Genomic DNA, 22,215 nt, shown 5'->3' with positions numbered 1-22,215 from the left:
AGGTCAAAAGACCATTATATATATTAAAGGATATATATATAGTGTAGAAACATACCCTCTCTTTATCTTAGTTACTTCCTGGAGATCACTATAGCCCAACATGAATCAGGATCTCAGCACAAGCACATTAGAATAAATATACATCTGTAAAACATACAAATGATGCGGTGAAAACCACTTACATTGTAAACAGCACAGTTCATTTTATTTTTAATGAACTTATTTTCTTTATGCATTATTCTTTATAAAATGTCAGAGCAACGTTTTGATATTTTATTCAATTGCATTTTCTAAACAAGGTGGAACAACCAACATCAAGACCTTCATGAAAACTACTTGCAAAATTTATGTGGAAACAACATTTGTCAGTCAGCAAATAGAATCAGGAATTCCATCAACTGCACTGACTTCATACAGTACTCTAGGAGCTGGGACCTAAAAATAATAAATAACAGCAGATAAATAATAACGTAAAATCAGAGGTAGTGCTGACTAGGGTTAAGTCTGTAAACATTGTAACTGACTCCTCAGCTTTACTCCAGCAGTAGTTGGCGTGTCCAGCTCAGTCCTTCGCCTAACTTCATTAATCCGGTAAGTAAAACAACTGAGCAAAGCGCAAAGCACAGGGGTAACTCAGCGCTACCAAGAGCATCTCTGGAAGACATGACTCTTTGGGTCCGAACCCTTCTTCAAACTGAAACTGTATTTTTCTTTTTTTTCAATATTAATTTAAAATGTTTTAATTAATAAACTCAAAATTAAAGTAACCTTAACATTTTTTGAACTTTTGACCACAGAGCTAAGATACAGATCAAAGATAATCTAACTAGATAATAGAAAAGGCTTCTAGCATCTGAATGTCCTGTTCCTGGAAGTATCATTTGGAAAGTGGCAGAATGTGTCGATCAACACCTCTTTGGACTTTGGGAGCCCTTTAGATGCAAAATATCATGAGGTGATGAGGGCTCCAAGGCAGTCAGAAGGTCACAAACCTAACTAGTTGTGTAAAATATCAGGGTGTGTTTTTAAATAAAGGCAGATTCTATTTTTTGCAGAAACTTGTGAATTATATGCAAGGACATGAATCATTTTGATGATTCTTGAGGTGAAGAACCATCTCTTGGATACTTTTTCTATCTCTCATCAGGTCTCCGGTGGCATCTTATTATATATAACATTGTACTAGGGACAATGCACGTTAGAAGTTGAACTGAGTGAACCGACTCTTTCATTGTAGGAACGTTCAGACAATAAAATACTTGCTTGGGTTAAATTCAAGGTTGCAAAGTTTGTTTGTTGATTACAAGTCAGGTTACTTCACTGACTTGGTAACCAAGAAATCCACAAGTCCTGATCAAGGTGACTTTGCTTTAGTCCTTCAATCACTTCATAGAGTTTTGCTGTTTGCTTGTCATGGTATTGGGTCCTATTATACTACAGATGGCCTCGTCTTCTTGTATCCTCTGATTGTACAAGGCTGTTGTCTCACTTGCTACCACTGGGGAAAGAAGGGAGCAGAAAATTCAAAAGGAAATTTGGAAGGAACTTCTTTACACAAAGAATGGTGAGATTGTGAAGTCACCGTCCCAGGGAATGCTTGCAGTGAATGGTATCCATGTGTCCAAGGTAAGGTTAGATAAGTACAAGAGGAAGAAGAGACCAGAGGACAGCACCGTTACATGTAGACTAAAGAAAATTGGAGGAGGCTTGAGACGAACATTAATGCCAAGTTGGATTGGTTGGGGAAACGCCATAAATCCAACGTAATCTAACAGAACTACATTAGGTGAGGGAGACACTAATTGAGCTTGCATTTCCTTCAGTCTGACGTGATCTAATTCACGTGTGCAAGATGATTGAAGGAATAATAAGTAGAAATTATTCCACGAGTGGAGGAACATAGAACAATATGTAACGTTAACCTTAAAATAGTCCAAATGCATTGGGGTGATGACAGAAGCGCTTCTTGACAGATAGGCTGTGGAATTGCTGAATGGTTCCCACTCCCCCTGCCACCCCTCCGTTACCCGACAATGAAGAAATCGTTCAGGCAAAGCATGGTAAGCTTCAAAATTGAACTGATTTGTTACATAAAGTTATTAAGATGGACATAGATGGAGAAGGTGGGTGTATGGAGCTTATGTACAGGTCAAACACGATCTAATTAGGTAACAGATGAGGCTTCAAGCATCTGAATGCCCTGTTCCTGGGAGCATCATTTCAAATACTGTCGACACTTTAGATGAGATAATAACAAGCCATACAAGCCAGGGTATCCCAGATATGACCCCTTGGTAAGATTTTGCACAAAGGTGGCTCAATGGGCTAAATTCAATTGGATTGGCATTCAGGCTGTATGGGTGAAGGGTGGGTGAGGATTTACTGTGAAAATTCAGATTCAGCTACTTTGTGTTTACTTGCATATCAGGGTACCGATGAAGAGCGAACCACTTCCTGAGAAACAAAGTGCACAAGGCCCAGCGAATAGCCCCACATATCATATCTATTTCTTCCAGCTTGTTTCTTCCAAGTCTCAGTGTTTCCAATATCCCAAAAAGGGTTTTGATGTCAAGATGGTGTGCGGAAGAATTTCTATCACTTTTTTTACTCTGAAACAAAGTCAGTGCATCCCAACCAACGTGTAAGTCCAGTGATGACGGACTTACGTAAGCATAAACATCAGGATCAGGTTGAACGGTGGATGGAGAGAGTCAAGAGAGGATGTCATTGTATCATACCCTGTGGAGATATTTCAATCTGATGAAGGGTCACGACCCAAAAGGTCACCTATTCCTTTTCTCTAGAGAGGCTGCCTGACCCCACTCAGTTACTCCAGAATTTGGTATCTATCTTCAGAGATATTTGCATGTCAGTAGAAATCCTTAGCATCCCGTGATCCAATTCAGCCAGCTGTGCACCCTGACGTCCTGTTGATCAGCTTACAACAGGCCCTGCAAGGCATCTGCAGTGTAATTTCCTCATGGTTTAATCAGTATGTACCAAATTCATTTGAGATTGGTATCCTTTCTGATATGTAATCTGCATTGACCTTTGGGGTTGACAAACTTCTCCATATGAGACAGAGTTCATTGGCCAGCCCTCTTTGTCTTCTCTGTTGTTTATCCTTTCCCGTGCAGTCAGTGTTTCATGCACAGCGAGCAAAGCCTCCGACTGATGCCAGACCTCGACAGTATCACAAATGTCCTGGCTGGAGTCTTCTTCTTTCAGGACATCCCCTCGAAGGTCTTCAAAATTCTTTAGGGAGAAGAAACAAAAGCATCAAATTATAACTTTCTTTATCTCTTCATATCCTGAATCATTGATCACAGTTCCTCCTACACCAATGCAATCTCTCCCTGCTGAAACACTGAGCTCCAGCAGTTCCCAAGTCTGTTCTGGATTCGCACTTTTGGAGCTCGTCTCTGAATTTCAGATCTTATTCCAAATCACGTCTCTGAGAGGAGATGTCTCCATCACTTACTACTTAATGATTTGTACCCAAGTGCGTGGGGAGGTGATGAGGTTGAGGTTTTTGGCATTATGCTCCTTCACAGTGGAATACTTTACAAGGTTGGAGTCCAAGTTACAGAGTTCCTGAAAGGCTAACGCAGGTGGAGATGTTCAGATGTCCATGTATCCATAGCTCTGAACTTGCGTCATCGACTTAAATGAACTGAAAACTGGAATTTGAAGTCCAAGGCAGCCACACCACTTCTGTCTACATATGGTGTTGCTTGACGGGTGGCTAAACTGAAGTTTTGGTCCACATTATGAAGCACTAGTTAAAAAGGACTTTGTGTGCAATTCTGGTCACTGTGCTTGAGAAAGAATGTGATTGCCGTGGAGAGAGTGCAGAGGAGATTCACCAGATGTGGCCAAGATTGGAACATTACAGTTACAATGAGAAACTGGATTGGCAGGGTTTGTTTCCCTAGAGTGGAGGGGGCTGAAGGGGGAGACCTGGTAGAGATTTACAACTTTAAGTGGAGGATAGAAAGGATAGATTGTAAGAACCCTTGTTCTTTGGTTTGAGTGTCTAAAACTAGAGGATAAAGATATGAGGTGAGAGGTAGAAGGTTTAGAGGGGAACAGGGGATACTTTTCACACAGAGAGTTGCTGGAATCTGGAATGCACTGCGGGAGAAGACGGCAGGGGAAGAGAAAAGACATTCTGGCCTTCCATCACAGTGAGGAGGTGACTGGAGGAGACTCACTGTGATGGATGTTTCTTTTTTTTTTGTTTTGTGTTGGTTGTGATTGTGTGTGAAATTGTTTAATTTTATTGCTCTGTTGCTGGACTGTGGTTGACCTTTCATTTCACTGCACATCTTGGATGTGTATGTGACAAATAAACTTGACTTGACTTGAAGAGGTGGCAGAGGCAGGTACTCTCACAATGTTTAAGAAGCATCAGGACATGCAATTGAATGGCCAAGGCGCAGACACAATGCTGGCAAAGAGCATTAGTATAGTTAGGCAAAATGGCTGGCATAGATGTGGTGGACTGAATGGCCCATTTATGCATTGTATGACCCTATGACTTTTCAATCAGGTGTCCCAAGGTCCCCACCATCAATAGATGTCAGTCTCCATACACTCCGATTTCTCCACGTGGTATAAATAAACAGATGCAAGCACAGGATAGGTGCACAAAATGTATAGGTGCCTTTTGCTGAAGATGTGTTCTAAAACTAGCTGTGCCTCCCACAAAGCACTTCCTGTACAGTTACAAGACTAAAATCTACACCACCATTTGGAACAAAGTCTGGGGAAGGGTCTGAAGAAGGGTCTCGACCCGAAACGTCACCCATTCCTTCTCTCCCGAGATGCTGCCTGACCTGCTGAGTTACTCCAGCATTTTGTGATTGAATGTGTTGTTGACTGTTCTATTGCGTCTTAATTTCAAAAATAAATTACTCACTAATATCTAGTTCTGGGTTTTGCCGGGATCTTGGCTCTAGGTATCAGGGTCAAAAGAGATATACTAGATCTGTCTTGACATCAAAATGGTATTAGATGAGGTGTGACATCAAGAAACCCTGATAAAACTGAAGTCATGCCCATCAAGGATTACCATTGCCAGGTGCGGGGACTGTGCGGGTCGGTCGGGGACGAGCTGTCTGTCCGTGGGCGTGGGGAAGAGAGTGGAAGTTTTGTTGCCTCCATCACAGTGAGGGGGTGTTTGGAGTCACTGTGATGGACGTTTGTGTTGGGGTTATGTGTCTTGTGTTCTTTTTTTTTTCTATGACTGCTATGTAGTTTCGTTCGGTACTTCGGTACCGAACGACAAATAAAGCTCTGTTATACCTGTTATACCTGTTATACCTGTTAATGGAGTCATAGCATGGAGATATACCGTTGGAATATTCTCAAAAGAATACAGGTCTGCTTGCTGAAGGTCAATCATTCAAACCCCAGACACGACTGCAGAAGTTGGTCAGGGAATATCATTGTCCCAATCTTTCAGCTGTTTAAAACATTCCAACATATCAGAAGGGCACATATTTGCTGATGATTGCTCAAGTCTCAATTCCATTTGCAAGATATCAGAAAATGAGGCCACCTGTGTCAGCATGCAAAAAGACTGAGCCAAATTTCAGGGATTCATCGTTGGAATGTAAATTCATGGCACAAAAATTCCAGTCAATGTCCATCTCCATCAAAAGAATCTGGCCGAAGATAGATTCAAAGTGCTGGAATAACTCAAAGGGTCAGGCAGCATCTCTGGAGAAAAAGGATGGGTGACATTTCAGGTCGGGTCATTTGGGTCTGAAGAAGGGTCCCAACCTGAAATGTCACCCATCTTTTTTCTCCGGAGATGCTGCTTGACCTGCTGAGTTACTCCAGGATTTTGTATCTATATTTGGCATAAGCCAGCATCTGCAGTTTCATTCTACACAAAATAATCTGGTCGTCCATCCTTAGGGTTCAATGGCATCTTCCTCATAGTTCTCCAATATCAGCATCCTGGTGGCCATCAGTGGTCCAATTCTTGATGGACCAACTGCATAAATATTTTGGTTACTCATCATCAATACCTTTCTACTTTCTATAAGATGCAAGACAGGAATGTGATGGAAACCTCTCCAGTTGTAATTCCAATAACTCAAAGACATTTTGCAAAGTGATCTGTTGATTAGCATATCAACACACAGTGGTTTCAGTGTATACCATCTACAAAATATTCAATGAAGCAACTCTAACTGAACCACCACAACCCACGACTTCTTGCACCAAGTAGGACAATGATGTGGCACCCAGGAACCCCACTACTTTCAGGGTCCCTTGCATGTCATGCTGACTTGGAAATATGTTATTGTTCCTTCGTCTTCACTAGATGTGAACACCCGAACAGCATCTGCATCAGCACTGTGGGAGCACCTTCACCAGAGGTGTAGTGGATGAACATGTTAGCTCACCATCGCCATCTCAAATACTGCTGCAGCCGAGGAACATGGCTGCAGCAATACTACACACATCCTCAAAAAATGGCAATAATATGACTAGGTATTTACCAACAGGATCTGGACTCTGGGAGCTCTCATATGTGTATGCATATAGGTGATGGTATATCAGGTACTTACTGAAACAGAAGGGGCTGAAATTTTGGGAAACCATACAGGCCGAGTCCTACAACAGAATCTTCCTATGCAAAACAGCGAGACGGCTAAAAAACCCACTCCAAGAAGTAACGCTGTGGCAATTGTCACCGAGTGTCCTTTAGACATGGTATCTGTAGATATAAAGATAATATCAGAATTACATCACTTAGCCAACCCTCAGGGAAGGTTTCAAGAGATATGGAGCGAAGCCTGAAAACATAATTGAAATTCAGATCAACGTGATGAGCTATAATGCCTAATAATTGTGTTGATATGTGCTCCTACCAACTATTCATTTGATCATTGCCAAGCTGCCTAATCCTGTGCGATGTTGGATTTTAGATTTAGCAACAAATGGGTTCGCTGTGTTACAGTGCCAGCAATCCTGACCTCTCCTGCTGTCTGAGTGGATATTTGCACATTCTTCTTGTGACCACATGGGTTCCCACTGGGTGCTCCAGTGTCCTACTTCATCTCAAAAGTGTGCAGGTTTGTGGGTTAATTGGCCAGTGTAAATTGCTCCTCATGTGTGCATGAGTGGTAGAATCTGGGAGGGGTGATGAGAACAAAGAAGGACCTAGTGTGGGGGCATGCCGAGAGAACAAAGAGGGACGTGTGTGTATATAAGGGTGTGTATATAAAATTATGAGGCCATAGATACACATTCACAATAATTTCTTAAAGGAGTGGGTGTCAGAACAAGAGTATAGGTTTAAGATGAAAGGAGGGTGTTTGAGGGGAAAGTGTTTTAGACATAAAGAGTGGTTGATATCTGTAGCTTGCTATCACAGAAGTCAGAATCAATCAATATTTAAAAAAAACATTTGGACAGGCGCTTGAATAGGAAAGGCAGGAAGGATGCAGACCTAATGTGGGTAAATAGGATTTGTGTAGATGGGCAATCAGCATGGACGTGATGGGCCGAAGGCCCATTATTTGTGCTGCATGACTCCATGACTCTATGTCCATATAATCACCAAGAATCAAACCTTCACTGCACTAAAAAACTCTTTGAGAAGTATGTGAAGATAAATTTAAGGTGTTGAGAATACAATCATTTCAAAGAAAGCTCAATAAACTCGTGGGGGGAAAGAAGCAGGCGATTTGGACTGAGTTAGATGAAGAAGGATGGGGAAGGTGTGAATAGGGGTATCAGCACCGGCATGGACAGGTTGAGCTGATTGCCTTCTGCACAATATCAAAGTCGCCCTTGGTTCACCAAGAAATCTTTGAAGAGAGTGCAGCCTCCAGTTATAGACAATAGACAATGGACAATAGGTGCAGGAGTAGACCATTCGGCCCTTCGAGCCAGCACCTCCATTCAATGTGATCATGGCTGATCATTCTCAATCAGTACCCCGTACCTGCCTTCTCCCCATACACCCTGACTCCGCTATCCTTAAGAGCTCTATCTAGCTCTCTCTTGAATACATTCAGAGAATTGGCCTCCACTGCCTTCTGAGGCAGAGAATTCCACAGATTTACAACTCTCTGACTGAAAAAGTTTTTCCTCATCTCCGTTCTAAATGGCCTACCCCTTATTCTTAAACTGTGGCCCCTGGTTCTGGACTCTGTAAGATTTGAGAAGTTTTCCCTCATTTGGAAAGCAACACAATACCAAAAAGCTGCAGTTTGGACATTTTAAACGGGAGACTGGGGCTGATAGCGGAGAAAGGCTGCGGTCAGATTAACAAAGGATGTCACAATCCGTGGGTCCTAAAATGGCCGCAGGACCTCGTGACCAGCCACAAAAGGTAAAAACCTTACATCCCGGTCTCTAGGTTTTCTGCAAAGCCATGGCCAGAACAAAGGATGGGTATTGGCCATGCAGAAACCTACGAAACCAGGTCGGAGTCCAGACACTGGGGCGCTGACATCAGCATACCCACAATGCCCCAAGCCGACCTAAACACTTCATCTCAGTGAGGGGGCACAATAGCCCATAGAAAACTACCTGGTAGGTGATGGGAAACCAGTTAACACCCATCACCTCACAACGAAATACCAATTTACACCGTCTGGCCATCCCCGGTATCCCCGAACATAAGCGCAGATCAGAAGAAAACCTCATACATATCTTTTTGAACAAAGAGATTCCAAGATCTGGCGGGAGATAGGATGGGTCAAAAACAGTATAACTGGCCACTACTTTTGGGTGAAAAAGTTAAGTCGGCGGGGAGTCGGAACTGAGGTCAACTCGAGAAGAAAACCTGCAGGGAACGCAAGCAGTCAAGAAGAAAGTCGGAAAGAAGAACGGATGCAAGAGAGAGGAACAGGCACGCAACTCGAGAAGAAATACTGCAAAACGAACAGCCAGTAACCCCAGTAATAGCCCCATGGTGAGCATGCACTCCAAATTCTACATATCCTGGACATAGTTTAGTGTAGAGGGGAGGGTGGTTGTGAATAAACGTTGGGTGTGTACTAAAATATGTGTTGGTCAAGGTTGCGATGCGTCGTGCGTTCCCCATCTTACAGTCGTGTATGTGTCCTGCACAACTGTGTTTAAGAATTCATAAGTAAAAGGGTATTCGTGTATGTGTCCTGCAGAACTGTGTTTAAGAATTCATAAGTAAAAGGGTATTCGTGTATACGTTTTGTGGAACTGTGTGTGTTTCAAGAATTCAGCGAAGAAGGTATTCGGATATATGTCTCGTGGAACTGTGCGTTTTGTGATTAATAAATAAAAGATATCCATGTATTCGGTATGTGTATTATAGATATGTCTTATAGAACTGTATAAATATATTCATGGACAATAGTCCCAAGTGCTGAATAAAAGCCTTTTCATTTAAACCCTGGTTTTAAAATCTGGTCTGGTTGAATTTTTTCTGCACTATAAAGAGCTCCTGCACCTAAGTCCAGTGTCTAGAACCGTAAGGGGTGAGTGGGTCGAACCACTCACGGGGAACCAGTGTGCACGGCCTGGTCAAGGGATCAGAGCAAGGCACGGGGACCTTAGGTCGGGCGAAAGCTCGGCGCAGAAACCCCTTACAGATAATGGCGACCACGAAGGGACACTGGCAGCAGGATGATAGTGTACCAGAAAAAGATTTGAAAACTAGGGACATAATGGACGAACGCATTGCGGACTATGTGTTTAGTAAGGTGAATATCACCAAACAATGGATGTGTGCGTTACTAGATGACAAGCACCCACTGGATGCAGCAATCCGGTGGACGGCCAGTACAGCCCATAAGAAATCTGTAGAGAAGGCGGTCTGGCTGACCTGCTATAAAAAGCAGGTCCAGCTTTTGGACCGTGTGGTTGTGGCACAGGCAGCCCAGATCAGGGACCTTCAGGAGGAGGTAGAGGAGAAGGCTGCGGGTGGGAACCAGTTGATTGAGGCTCTGGACTCTTTAAACAAGGAGCGCCGGGTCGTAACCAACCGCCACGAAGCCAGGGTAGAGCTGATGGAGTGTCAGATCACTGAGGCTATGCGCAGTAAGGGCAAGCTCAGGGAGCAGTGTGCTTTTCTGAGCCACCAGCTGGAGACCCAGGAAGAGAAACTTAAGGGAGTTAGGGCAGCCTATAAAATGGTTTTGGAGGACAGGTCGGAAGGGGCCGACCACGGGGCCTGCCTGCAGGAGATAGAGGGTCTGCGGGGTGCTTTAAATAAAGCAAGCGGGCTGGTCTGTTTGATGAACCCCCCCGCGGGCCAGTCACTAGCGGGTGCGAAGGTCCCAGTTCTGATCCCTAGAAAAACCATGGTGGCTTCAGCCCCCAGACTCCACAATTCCCCTAGCTACGAGGCATCCTGGAAAAGGGGTAGTGTAGGGGAGAGAGAGAGAGAGGAGCTCCCGGTAGAATACTCGGCACCGGCACCCATGTGCCCGGTCCTGGAAACCAGACGGGGACCCACCGCGCTGAATGGGGACGCAGGACCCATTCAGAGCGAGATCGTAGTGCCCCACAGCTCCCAGCAGTTAAGAGCTATGATCGGACATGTAATTAAATTGTCCGAATCAGGGGACCCTTCGCTGCATTTTAGGGAGATTGAGCAAACCACCGCAATCAACGGTTGCGACGAGGGAGAACGGGCAAAAATGTTGCTGTTCTCCCTGGACAGCTCGATCCTCCAATGCCTCTCAGACGAGAGTAAAAGAGGGACCAGGACCTACGATCTCCTGCGGGACGAGGTCCTGGAAGTCTTGGGGGTAGACGATGAGGGTCCATTTGCCCGATTAGGGAAGACCCTCCAGATGGAGGGAGAACCCCCAAAGGTTTTTGCGGCGCGACTGTGGACAGTGTATCAGAGCAGTTGCCCGCACATCCCCGCGCGGGATGACCTGGTCGGGAATGGGAGAGCCCAGTGGCTCCGTTGCTTGGTGTCAAACAGCCTGGCAGCCGTCAGGGAGCAGGCGAAAGCCTGGTTTGATCCCACAAATAGCACGGAGGAGGCGGTTTTGGACCATCTCACGGTAGGGTATAGAAACACCCGGAGTACGTCTACCCGACTCGAAAAAGGGAAGGTGTACGTAGCGGAGGCTACTGCACTGGCACAAAAGGAGTGGCGACAGGAGGGTAACCCTACCGCACAGTCCAAGTGTTTCAGGTGCGGTAAGGTGGGACACTGGCAGAAGGATTGTAGGGCCCACACCAAGGAAGATAGGGTTGGCACCACCCAGCGCACCGAGGTCCCAGTTAAGCCCGAGATCATCGAAACGATGATCGAGGTGATGCAGTCCCTCATGGCCGCCCAGGGGAAGGTGGCAGTCGCTACCGGCTCCCCGGGTGCGAGGGGGGCACTGGACATTCCCCAATGACATCAGCCCACGCAGCCTGCCTATCTGTGTCCTCTCCGCTACGATGCGTGGAAGAGGCCGCTTGTGGAGATGGTAGTGGAGAGGCAAAGGGGCAGTTATCTGTTGGACACGGGGGCTTCATGCACCGTGGTCCACACAGAGGAACCCTTTGACTCTCCCCTGTCCACGGGGGTCCCTTTCACACTGGCGGGGTTCACAGGGAAGGAACAGGCTGGCGCGCGTTCACAGCCAAGGATGAGGCAGGTCACGCAGACAGGCAAGGTTGCCTGCGTGAGGGGGGAGGACATTCTCCAGGAATGGAGGGTCTCCCGTTTTGGGTGGGATTCAGGTGAGGAAGAGCCTGATCAGCTCGACCAGGGGCTGGATCCCATTACGGAGGAAGAGGAGTCGGAGGGGGACGACAGTAACATCCCCGACTCAAGCACCAGGAAGGCGGGGGTAGCGAGCGAAGGCTCACCACTTGTAGATACAGGTAGAGTGAGGCCGGATGCCGCGGGTATACCCAGCACCAAGGGGGCAGAGCTGGATGAGGCGGGGCCAGGGTCGGCAGCTGCGGGGGGTACCCGAGCTGCGGCACGGCAGGAACCGGTCCTCAGCCAGGCTGTCCAGGGGGCAGTGCCTAAGGTGATCCTCCGTAGGTCCAGCAGGAAACCCCAACTTAGAAAGTTTTGGCCAGAGGTCAATCACGCCCCGAGGTACGGGAGCCAAGTAGGGAGGAGGGAGCCTACGTCCCGGAGGGGACCTAGCCCCCGCCAGGCAGCGACAGGCTGCGGAGGATCAAAGGTGGGAGACAGCGTGGTGCAGCCGCAGGAGACGACCCGCTGCAGCCCTGACAGCAATTAGCTGAGCCGCCCTGGGAAGGCGGCGCTGTATTATATTTTAGATAATATAAATAAGGATAGGTATTTTAGATAAGGATAAGCTATTTTAGATAAGGATAAGCTATTTAAGATATTTTAGGTAATATAGATAAGGATAGGTATTTTAGATAAGGATAAGCTATTTTTGATAAGGATAAGCTATTTAAGATAAGTTTTGTGGGGATAGTTAGCGTTTAAATAAAGTTGATGCGTCCAGGATGTGTGGGTGTGGGGTGCAGGCTGGGGGTCAAGAGACCCGCCCGCAGAGGCATTTAACAAAGCCAAGCGCTCCCCAAGAGGCTGGCTATACCATTCTTCTTTATCTGTTTTCTGGAGTGGAAGGAGGCACTCGTATAGTGGATCGTTGCCACGGCGATCGGATGTGGGTGGGCCTATCGGGGCCACACCAAGGACATCATCGTCTACGGCTGCTCCGGGGACACGGCTCCCATCGCGACCGATGGGACTGGAAGGAGAGAAGCGGAGGAGACCGCAGTTTACTTCCATGAAGGCCGGTGGCCGGGGTGGCTGGGATCGAACTCTTCAGAGTATTCCAGCGCCCCAGGTTTTGCTTATCGGGACGCTTCATTATTGTGCCCGAGAATCAAGATCATCGCCCAAAAGATCAGCGCCACCGTTGGCAAAAGGATCTGCCTGGTATGCACGGGGAAGGTCCCCGCGAGCAGGCGGTGGTGGCTGAGGAAAATGAGCAGGACAATGGCCAACTCCACTGTTGAGTGGGAGAGACTTAACAACAACACTCACAGAACTATTTCTGGGACTAAAGAACAGTTGAGTGTGTGTTGGGACAAATGGTGGGAACCGGATGAGGGGATTTATATGTGTATGTGGGGTTCAAGGTATCGTTGCCCCACGGGCAACAGCATATTTTTTTCAGAGACAGTGGCAGGATGACGGTAAGGGGATGAGGTGGGATGTTAGCTCGCGGGCTTGTGGGGTCCCCCTTTCCCCGATCCCGGTAAACGCCACTGAACTCATCACCAGACCACGCATGACACCTCCCACAGTTCCGCTGGCAGTAGCACAGGAGGGTGAGTACCCAAAAACCACTAAGGGGCCCGGGAATGGCCTGGTACTGATACCGACTGACCAGGTATTATACCAGGGGTGCACTACGCGGTAGCCTCAGTGATTTTAAACCTCACCGAGGTGCGGTTGCCGGAGTGGTGCCCCAGGGAAACTGAAAGACTAACCGGGTATATCAGAGAGAATGGAGAGACCGTTATGTGCGGGTGGGCGAGCAGGACCCAGCCGCAAGCTGCCAGGAGGACGTGCCCCCCCTCCACACCGAGTAGACTGTGTTTTATATTGTCCCCTTTAAAATTTGTATAAACTGTGTTTTTTTTTGTATTGTCTTCTTCAAATTTGTATCAAGAGTGATTGTGAAGAAATGTACAAAATGTATCGTTTTGCTGTTGTGTTGTTTTCATGTCCTACATTGCAGCTGACACCAGTAGGAGGATGGCGGAGGCATCGGCCTGGGACAAGGTGTAGGTGTATATGTCCGACATGAAAATGTACATACTTGTAATATAGTTTTGCCCGGGACACGGGCAGTAAAGGTCAGCCTAAGAGATGGGGACTGTACGTTCGCAATGAAACACTAGTTTAGTTAAAACCTCAGGGGTCTGGATATGGAGAATCGGGAAAACATTGCTCAACCACATTATTTAATTGATTCGATAAGCTGGGGTTATGCAAATCAACAGGAGGGACTGTAAGATTTGAGAAGTTTTCCCTCATTCTGAAAGCAACACAAAACCAAAGAGCTGCAGTTTGGACATTTTAAACGAGAGACTGGGGCTGATAGCGGAGAAAGGCTGCGGTCAGATTAACAAAGGATGTCACAATCCGTGGGTCCTAAAATGGCCGCAGGACCTCGTGACCAGCCACAAAAAAAGTAAAAACCTTACATCCCAGTCTCTAGGTTTTCTGCAAAGCCATGGCCAGAACAAAGGATGGGTATTGGCCATGCAGAAACCTACGAAACCAGGTCGGAGTCCAGACACTGGGGCGCTGACATCAGCATACTCACAATGCCCCAAGCCGACCTAAACAGTTCATCTCAGTGAGGGGGCACAATAGCCCATAGAAAACTACCTGGTAGGTGATGGGAAACCAGTTAACACCCATCACCTCACAACAAAATCCCAATTAACACCGTCTGGCCATCCCCGGTATCCCCGAACATAAGCGCAGATCAGAAGAAAACCTCATACATATCTTTTTGAACAAAGAGATTCCAAGATCTGGCGGGAGATAGGACGGGTCAGAAACAGTATAACTGGCCACTACTTTTGGGTGAAAAAGTTAAGTTAAGTTAAGTCAACTCGAGAAGAAAACCAGGTGAAGTTAAGACGGACAGAGACAAGAAGCGCAGAGAAAACCGGGTTCGAAGTCAACTGAAGTCAAGAAGAAAGTCGGAAAGAAGAACGGATGCAAGAGAGAGGAACAGGCACGCAACTCGAGAAGAAATACTGCAAAACGAACAGCCAGTAACCCCAGTAATAGCCCCATGGTGAGCATGCACTCCAAATCCTACATATCCTGGACATAGTTTAGTGTAGAGGGGAGGGTGGTTGTGAATAAACGTTGGGTGTGTATTAAAATATGTGTTGGTCGAGGTTGCGATGCGTCGTACATTCCCCATCTTACAGTCATGTAGGTGTCTTGCAGAACTGTGTTTAAGAATTCATAAGTAAAAGGGTATTCGTGTATATGTTTTGTGGAACTGTGTGTGTCAAGAATTCAGCGAAGAAGGTATTCGGATATATGTCTCGTGGAACTGTGTGTTTTTAAGTTTTCAGCGAAAAGGGTATTCGGGTATATGTCTTGTGAACTGTGCGTTTTGTGATTAATAAATCAAAGGTAGTCATGTATTCGGTATGTGTATTATAGATATGTCTTATAGAACTGTATAAATATTCATGGACAATAGTCCCAAGTGCTGAATAAAAGCCTTTTCATTTAAACTCTGGTTTTGAAATCTGGTCTGGTTGAATTTTTTCTGCACTATAAGAGCTCCTGCATCTAAGCCCAGTGTCTAGAACCGTAAGGGGTGAGTGGGTCGAACCACTCACGGGGAACCAGTGTGCACGGCCTGGTCAAGGGATCAGAGCAAGGCACGGGGACCTTAGGTCGGGCGAAAGCTCGGCGCAGAAACCCCTTACAGCTCCCCCAACATTGGGAACATGTTTCCTGCCTCTAACGTGTCCAACCCCTTAATAATCTTATGCGTTTCGATAAGATCCCCTCGCATCCGTCTAAATTCCAGTGTATACAAGCCTAGTTGCTCCAGTCTTTCAACATATGACAGTCCCGCCATTCCGGGAATTAACCTAGTAAACCTCAATAGCAAGAATATCCTTCTTCAAATTTGGAGACCAAAACTGCACACAGTACTCCAGGTACGGTCTCACTAGGGCCCTGTACAACTGCAGAAGGACCTCTTTGCTCCTGCACTCAACTCCTCTTGTTATGAAAGCCAACATTCCATTGGCTTTCTTCACTGCCTGCTGTACCTGCATGCCTCCTTTCGGTGACTGATGCACTAGGACACCCAGATCTCTTTGTATGTCCCCTTTTCCTAACTTGACACCATTCAGATAATAATCTGCCTTCCTATTCTTACCACCAAAGTGGATAACCTCACACTTATCCACATTAAACTGCATCTGCCATGCATCCGCCCACTCACACAATCTGTCCAAGTCACCCTGCAACCTCATAGCATCTTCCTCACAGTTCACACTGCCACCCAGCGTTGTATCATCTGCAAATTTGCTAATGGTACTTTTAATCCCTTCATCCAAGTCATTAATGTGTATTGTAAATAGCTGCGGTCCCAGCACCGAGCCTTGCGGTACCCCACTAGTCACTGCCTGCCATTCTGAAAGGGACCCATTTATCCCCAATCTTTGCATTCTGTCTGCCAACCTATTTTCTATCCATGTCAGTACCCAACCCCCAATACCATTTGCTCTAATTTTGCCCACTAATCTCCTATGTGGGACCTTGTCGAAAGCTTTCTGAAAGTCGAGGTACACCACATCCACCGGCTCTCCCCTGTCAATTTTCCTAGTTACATCCTCAAAAAATTCCAGAAGATTAGTCAAGCATGATTTCCCCTTCGTAAATCCATGCTGACTCGGAACGATCCTGTTACTGCTATCCAAATGTTCCACACTCTGCTATAGCTACTCTACTCACCATCACTGACTGTCTCACACACGATGTCACTGAAGGAGCTGAACTTGTTGTATTCTAAGATGTAGAGTTGTGCTTGAAAACAGTAAACAATCCCCTTTTCCACATTGAGGTAGTAAGGATTCTGATTTTCAGCTATGGAAACATTCATAACCTGCAATTAAAAAAAACAAAAAATGAAATAGGAGAAGTAAAACACCTCTTCTGTATTTACTATATAGTTAAAGACTAATGGGCAGGAAGCTGGATTGAGGTATATAGATACATAGATACATAGACAATAAATACAGGAGTAGGCCATTCAGCTCTTCTAGCCAGCACAGCTTTTCAATGTGATCATGGCTGATCATCCACAATCAGTACCCTGTTCCTGCCTTCTCCCCATATCCCTTGATTCTGCTAGCCCAAAGAGCTCTATCTAACTCTCTTTTGAATGTATCCAGTGAATCGGCCTCCACTGCCTTCTGAGGCAGAGAATTCCACAAATTCACAACTCTCTGTGTGAATTTTTTTTTCCTCATCTCAGTTCTAAATGGCCTACCCCTTATTCTTAAACTGTGGCCCCTGGTTCAGGACTCCTCCAACATCGGGAACATGTTTCCTGCATCTAGCGTGTCCAATCCCTTAATAATTTTATATGTTTCTATAAGATCCCCTCACATCCTTCTAAATTCAGTGAATACAAGCCCAGTTGCTCCAATCTTTCATCATATGACAGTCCCGCCATCCCGGGAATTAACCTCGTGAACCTATGCTGAACTCCCTCAGTAGTAAAAATGTGCTTCCTCAAATTGTGTGTACATGGACTGTATAGCCCTGGAACCTATTTGCCTTTCTATTAGTTCAATGATGACTGGTACCTCAACTCCATTTATTGACCTTAGATCCTTATGCCTTCTGGGAAAAGATAACTGACTTGAAACATTAACTATTTCTCTCTCCACAGGAACTTCCTAACCCGCTGGACATTTCCAAATGTATCTGTTTTTACTCCATATCCCTCGTTAATGCCTTAAGCCTGAGCCATGGATGACAGCGATGGGTTAAACAAAGACCGGTGCTGAGGGGATCAATGGAGATCAATGGGAATGGCTGAGGACAGGAGAACAAGGAGTGGGGGCAGGAGGTCTAGAGGTGGGACCAGGAGAGCAAGGGATCTGGCCAAGAAGGACATGGGATGTGTAGAGCCAACACCTAACTAAACAGTCATCTTCCTTTATATCATGGCTGGTCTTCAAAATGAAAGGTGGAGATTAAAGTCTAACTGGGCACATGTTGAGTGATCTTTATAAAAAACCTTAAACTGAAGTTGAGTGACAATTGTAACAACTGTTCATACCTGCTGCTCCACTCCTTCCTTCCAGTAATAAATATGAGCATTGACGTTCTTCTTTATTTCACTGACATTCAGTGAAACCAAACCACCACTCACTCCAGCAGTCAATGTCGGTGCTGTCAGATTGGCTTTAAAGAAAGTCAATTCGTTAATCAGCTTCTGTTCCTTAGTGAAGAACCCTAACAGACCGACAATTCTAAATGTGCTATTTCATTCCATTCTTTATCCCCACAAATATCATACGAATTAGTATTTTCCAAGTCTATGGTCCAAATGGTTCCATGGGCAGTGATTAATTATGGGGTGCAGTGCCATGGTACTGATCCAGAGACAGTGGAACATGATGATGAGGAGCAGTTCCACAGACACTGGCTTATACTGAGATAAAGAGCTGTGGTGGTTCCACAGCCATGACTCTGGGACCGATACCTTAGTTAGGAAGGCTCTCCTGTAAAATGGGCAAGCAACAGCCTGGTAAAATTGCATTCATACAATAAAATCCTGGAGAATCTTCCATCATACTCCCTGGGTATGTCATGAGCCACCAGCAGGACAGACCCACCAGAGGTGAAGGCACGGTGGTTTACAATTGGGAGAAAACAGCTCCGGATGTCCTCATCATTGATTCCATGAAGTATTGGAGCATTAGGTGAAACATGAGCAAGGAAACTTTCTCATGATTACAACCTAGTGTCCTCGCTCAGCTGATGAATCTGTGCTTCTCCATGCTGAATAACATTTGCAAGAAGCACTGAAAGTAGGAAGGACACAGAATATAGTCGGGGTGGAGGTGGGGGCTACAAAATCTATCGCCAAGAGAGGCTCGGTAAAGAGGCATTTAGACAGAGCATGAGGATATGGTTCTAATACGGACAAGTGGGATTACAATAAATGGGCAAAATGGGGTGCATGGACATGATGGGCAGAAGGGTCCTTTTCTGTGCTGTACAATGCCATGTCTCAATGGCTTTAACATCAGAACCTAGGGACACGAGTTCTAATTTTGCAGAGCACATTTACATATTGCATATATACAGGGTTCCAAAGTTGGCCACAGGGATGTCAATAAATTAGAGAAATGTTGAAGGAGGGAGATATGATAAACATTTTCTGTGGCCTGTCCAGGAGTGGGAGTGAGTCTCCACAACAATCTTTTCAGAAGGAGAATAACGTTGAAATTTCAGACAGACTTGGACATTTATGTGTAGGAAGGAACTGCAGATGCTGGTTTAAACTGAAGATAGACACAAAAAGCTGGAATAACTCAGCGGGACAGGCAGCATCTCTGGAGAGAAGGAATGGGTGACGTTTCGGGTCAAGACCCTTCTTCAGACTGGTTCGGAATAAGGGAAATGAGAGATATAGGCGATGATGTAAAGAGATTTAAAGAACAATGAATGAAAGATATGCAAAAAAGTAACGTTGATAAAGGAAACAGGCCATTGTTAGCCATTTGTTAAGTGAAAACGAGGTTAGTGCGATTTGGGTAGGGGAAGGATAGAGAGAGAGGGAATGCTGGGGCTACCTGAAGTTAGTGAAATCAATATCAAACCACCTGCCCAAGCAAAATATGAGATGTCTAAGGACACAATGAGCTGCTTAACTTCAGTGGATAAGCAGAAGTTTCAATTAATCTTGGAGGAGATGGAAAGAATAGATGTTCTCTCACTGTCATCCATAGTCATCATGAATGTGTCCAAAAATAAGTTTATAATCTTAATGCACCCAGCAACCAAACTTACCCCATCCAAAACCCAGGAAAGTTTCGATATAAAGAGCACAACTATCATCTGCCGGTGCAGTAATTTGGAACTTTTTAAAAAAATAGCCAAGAAATTTCTGTCACATTAGTAGGAAAACCGTATCCATGTGTTTGTCCACGTTATAATCTACTCGTCAGCTGAGGCACAGAGTGTGCCTACTTTGTAATGATGAAATAATAATGCAAACAGGCGCTCAGTCTGCATTAACAGCATAATGACTCAACACATAAGTGAGATGTCTTGCAAAATAAACAATTACTCTGCAGACATATGTTGCAAAGACATTTCAGAGAATTAATGGTGGCAGCAGAGTGGGCACTCCCTGACCTCTTGATGGTTGTGGTTTCTAGTCTATTTCCAGATCCAAGCTTGATTCTAAGTGTAGTATTGAAAAAGATCTTCACTATCAGCAGTGCTGTCTTGTGGATGAAACCGTAAACCTGTGTCCTTGCTTAAGTAGATACTAACGGCCTTGGTACTACAGTAAGAAGGGCGAAGCGGCTTGAGACACATTCCTCCCAGTAACCAATGTCACAGGGAACCAATGTCACTTCATGCCATGTGCAAACCTTGTATTTCTGCCTTAGCGTCTTAACCCACAGAACCATAACGAGTGGAAAAGCAAGCTACAAATATTGTATGAAATAATACTCACTTTACTATGGAAACTCTGGCCCATATATCACTAACTCCAAATATGCGTTGTACTTACTTTCTTTCCGATTGAAAAGTTTACTGAGATTTTTCCACTTGGAAGTGACATTCCCAAGCTCTGTCCGAACCTTCAGATCATAGTCAACATCTGACGATACATCTGCTGTGACGTCACACCATGTTTCCCTGATGCTGGAGCATTCTGTGATTGCCACCCAGGTCTTCCTGTGGTTTCGTTCAAACTCTCTGAAGAAAGAGGAGGGGGGGGGGGGGGGGGGATTGCAATGAGTCATCTCCCACATGCTCTCCTCCGCCCCCCCACCCCCCCCCACCCCCCACTTCCTTCATGCTACAACATGCCTCCGGAGATGAGATCAGTTTGCAAGAGAGCTGCTGTATTGACCTCTCTGTCCGCACTGAGGCAAGGAGTGCTGACAGAGTTCTCTGACGATCCTGGGAGGTTCAGTGAATGTCTGGTGAGCAGAAACCATTGATGCTGGCTGGCAAGACGAGGTTCATTCCCCTCCTGACCCGCCTACCCATGCACAGGGAATGATCCCCGGTGTCAATCCTCAGCCTTAGAGATGGAGAAAATGGAGGGCTCCTCATGTTCCTGCATTCCTCTTCATCGAGAGACGATGCCTCGTCACTAAGCAGAGTAATTGGGGAAAGGGAGTTCAAAGTAGGGAATTGTAGAGATTTCACCAGCACAACCAATGCACCAAACGGCGCTGAGTCTGACTGTAAACAGTGTGTTATAGTGCACGAGAGACAGAGATATCTTACACACAGTCAGGAGGGTATGAATTGAGGTCACAGGGCTCCCAAATTTGCTGTGGGTAATGGAGATGTTGAGATGGCTTCCACTCAGTATAACCGGCCACAGGTGAGCCAACATCATTATTCCTGTGGTAGAGACAAGATCCTGAAGTTACTCTGTGGGTCAGGCAGCATCTCTGGAAAATATGGATAGGTGACATTTCAGGTCAGGACCTTTCTTCTGACTCTCCTTCGGTCTGAAGAAGGGTCCCGACCCAAAACTGCATCTATCCATGTTCTCTAGAGATGTCGCCTGACCCGCTGAGTAACTACAGCATTTTGTCTCTCTTTCCAGTTCCTTTTTTGTTCATTGTGCCTGTCATTGGTGACTCTGTATAATCCTCCCATCTCCAGGTGAAATGGGCAGCACCATGCCCGTTGTCGTTGACAACCCTGCTCTGTAAGCCATTCTCTTTCTGGAACTGAGTTGGCCAACTGCTCCTATTTATACTCCACAGCTCTCATTTGCTGAACTGCAGCTTTTCAGAGAATGAATGGCTGCCACAAAATTGCAAGGCACATTGCAGCCAAGAAAGCATGAAAGGCCAGATTATCAGTACTGATGGTGTTGACTTGAGGAATATTATTGCCCATGACACAGAAACCAGGTCATGCTCACCTTCTCCAAAACAACCTTGGAATCCTTTCCAACAGAACGAGGACAAAGCCTCATTTTAAAGCTTTGTTTTCAAGAGAACAGCTCCAGAACATGGAACCATACAGCACAGGAATAGGCCTTTCAGCCTATCACGTCCATATTGAAATGATGCCAATCTAACTAATCCCTTCTGCCTCCCGAGAGTCTGTATTCCTCCATTCCTTGCCTGTTCATGCATTTGTCTAAATATTGCTATCAAATCCACTTTCAACATCTTCCTTGGCAGCATGTTCCATGCATCTACCACTCTCTAACTAAAAACCTACCTTGCAAATTTCTAATTATCTCCCTCTCTCTCTCTCTCTCTCTCTCTATATATATATATATATATATATATATATATATATATATATCGTTAAAGCTATGCCTTCTTGTATTTGACACCCTGGTGAAAGAAACTCTGACTATCTACCTTAACTGGTACCCTAAGTGCAGCGCAGTTGCTCTACGGTAGAGTTGCTGCCTTACAGCACCGGAGACCTGGGTTTGACCCTGACTACGAGTGCTTTTGTACGGAGTTTGTACGCAC

This window comes from Rhinoraja longicauda, chromosome 13, assembly GCF_053455715.1.
Source record: "Rhinoraja longicauda isolate Sanriku21f chromosome 13, sRhiLon1.1, whole genome shotgun sequence".
NCBI lineage: Eukaryota > Metazoa > Chordata > Chondrichthyes > Rajiformes > Arhynchobatidae > Rhinoraja > Rhinoraja longicauda.
The sequence above is the reverse complement of the archived record's forward strand: the minus strand, read 5'-3'. Positions refer to the sequence as shown.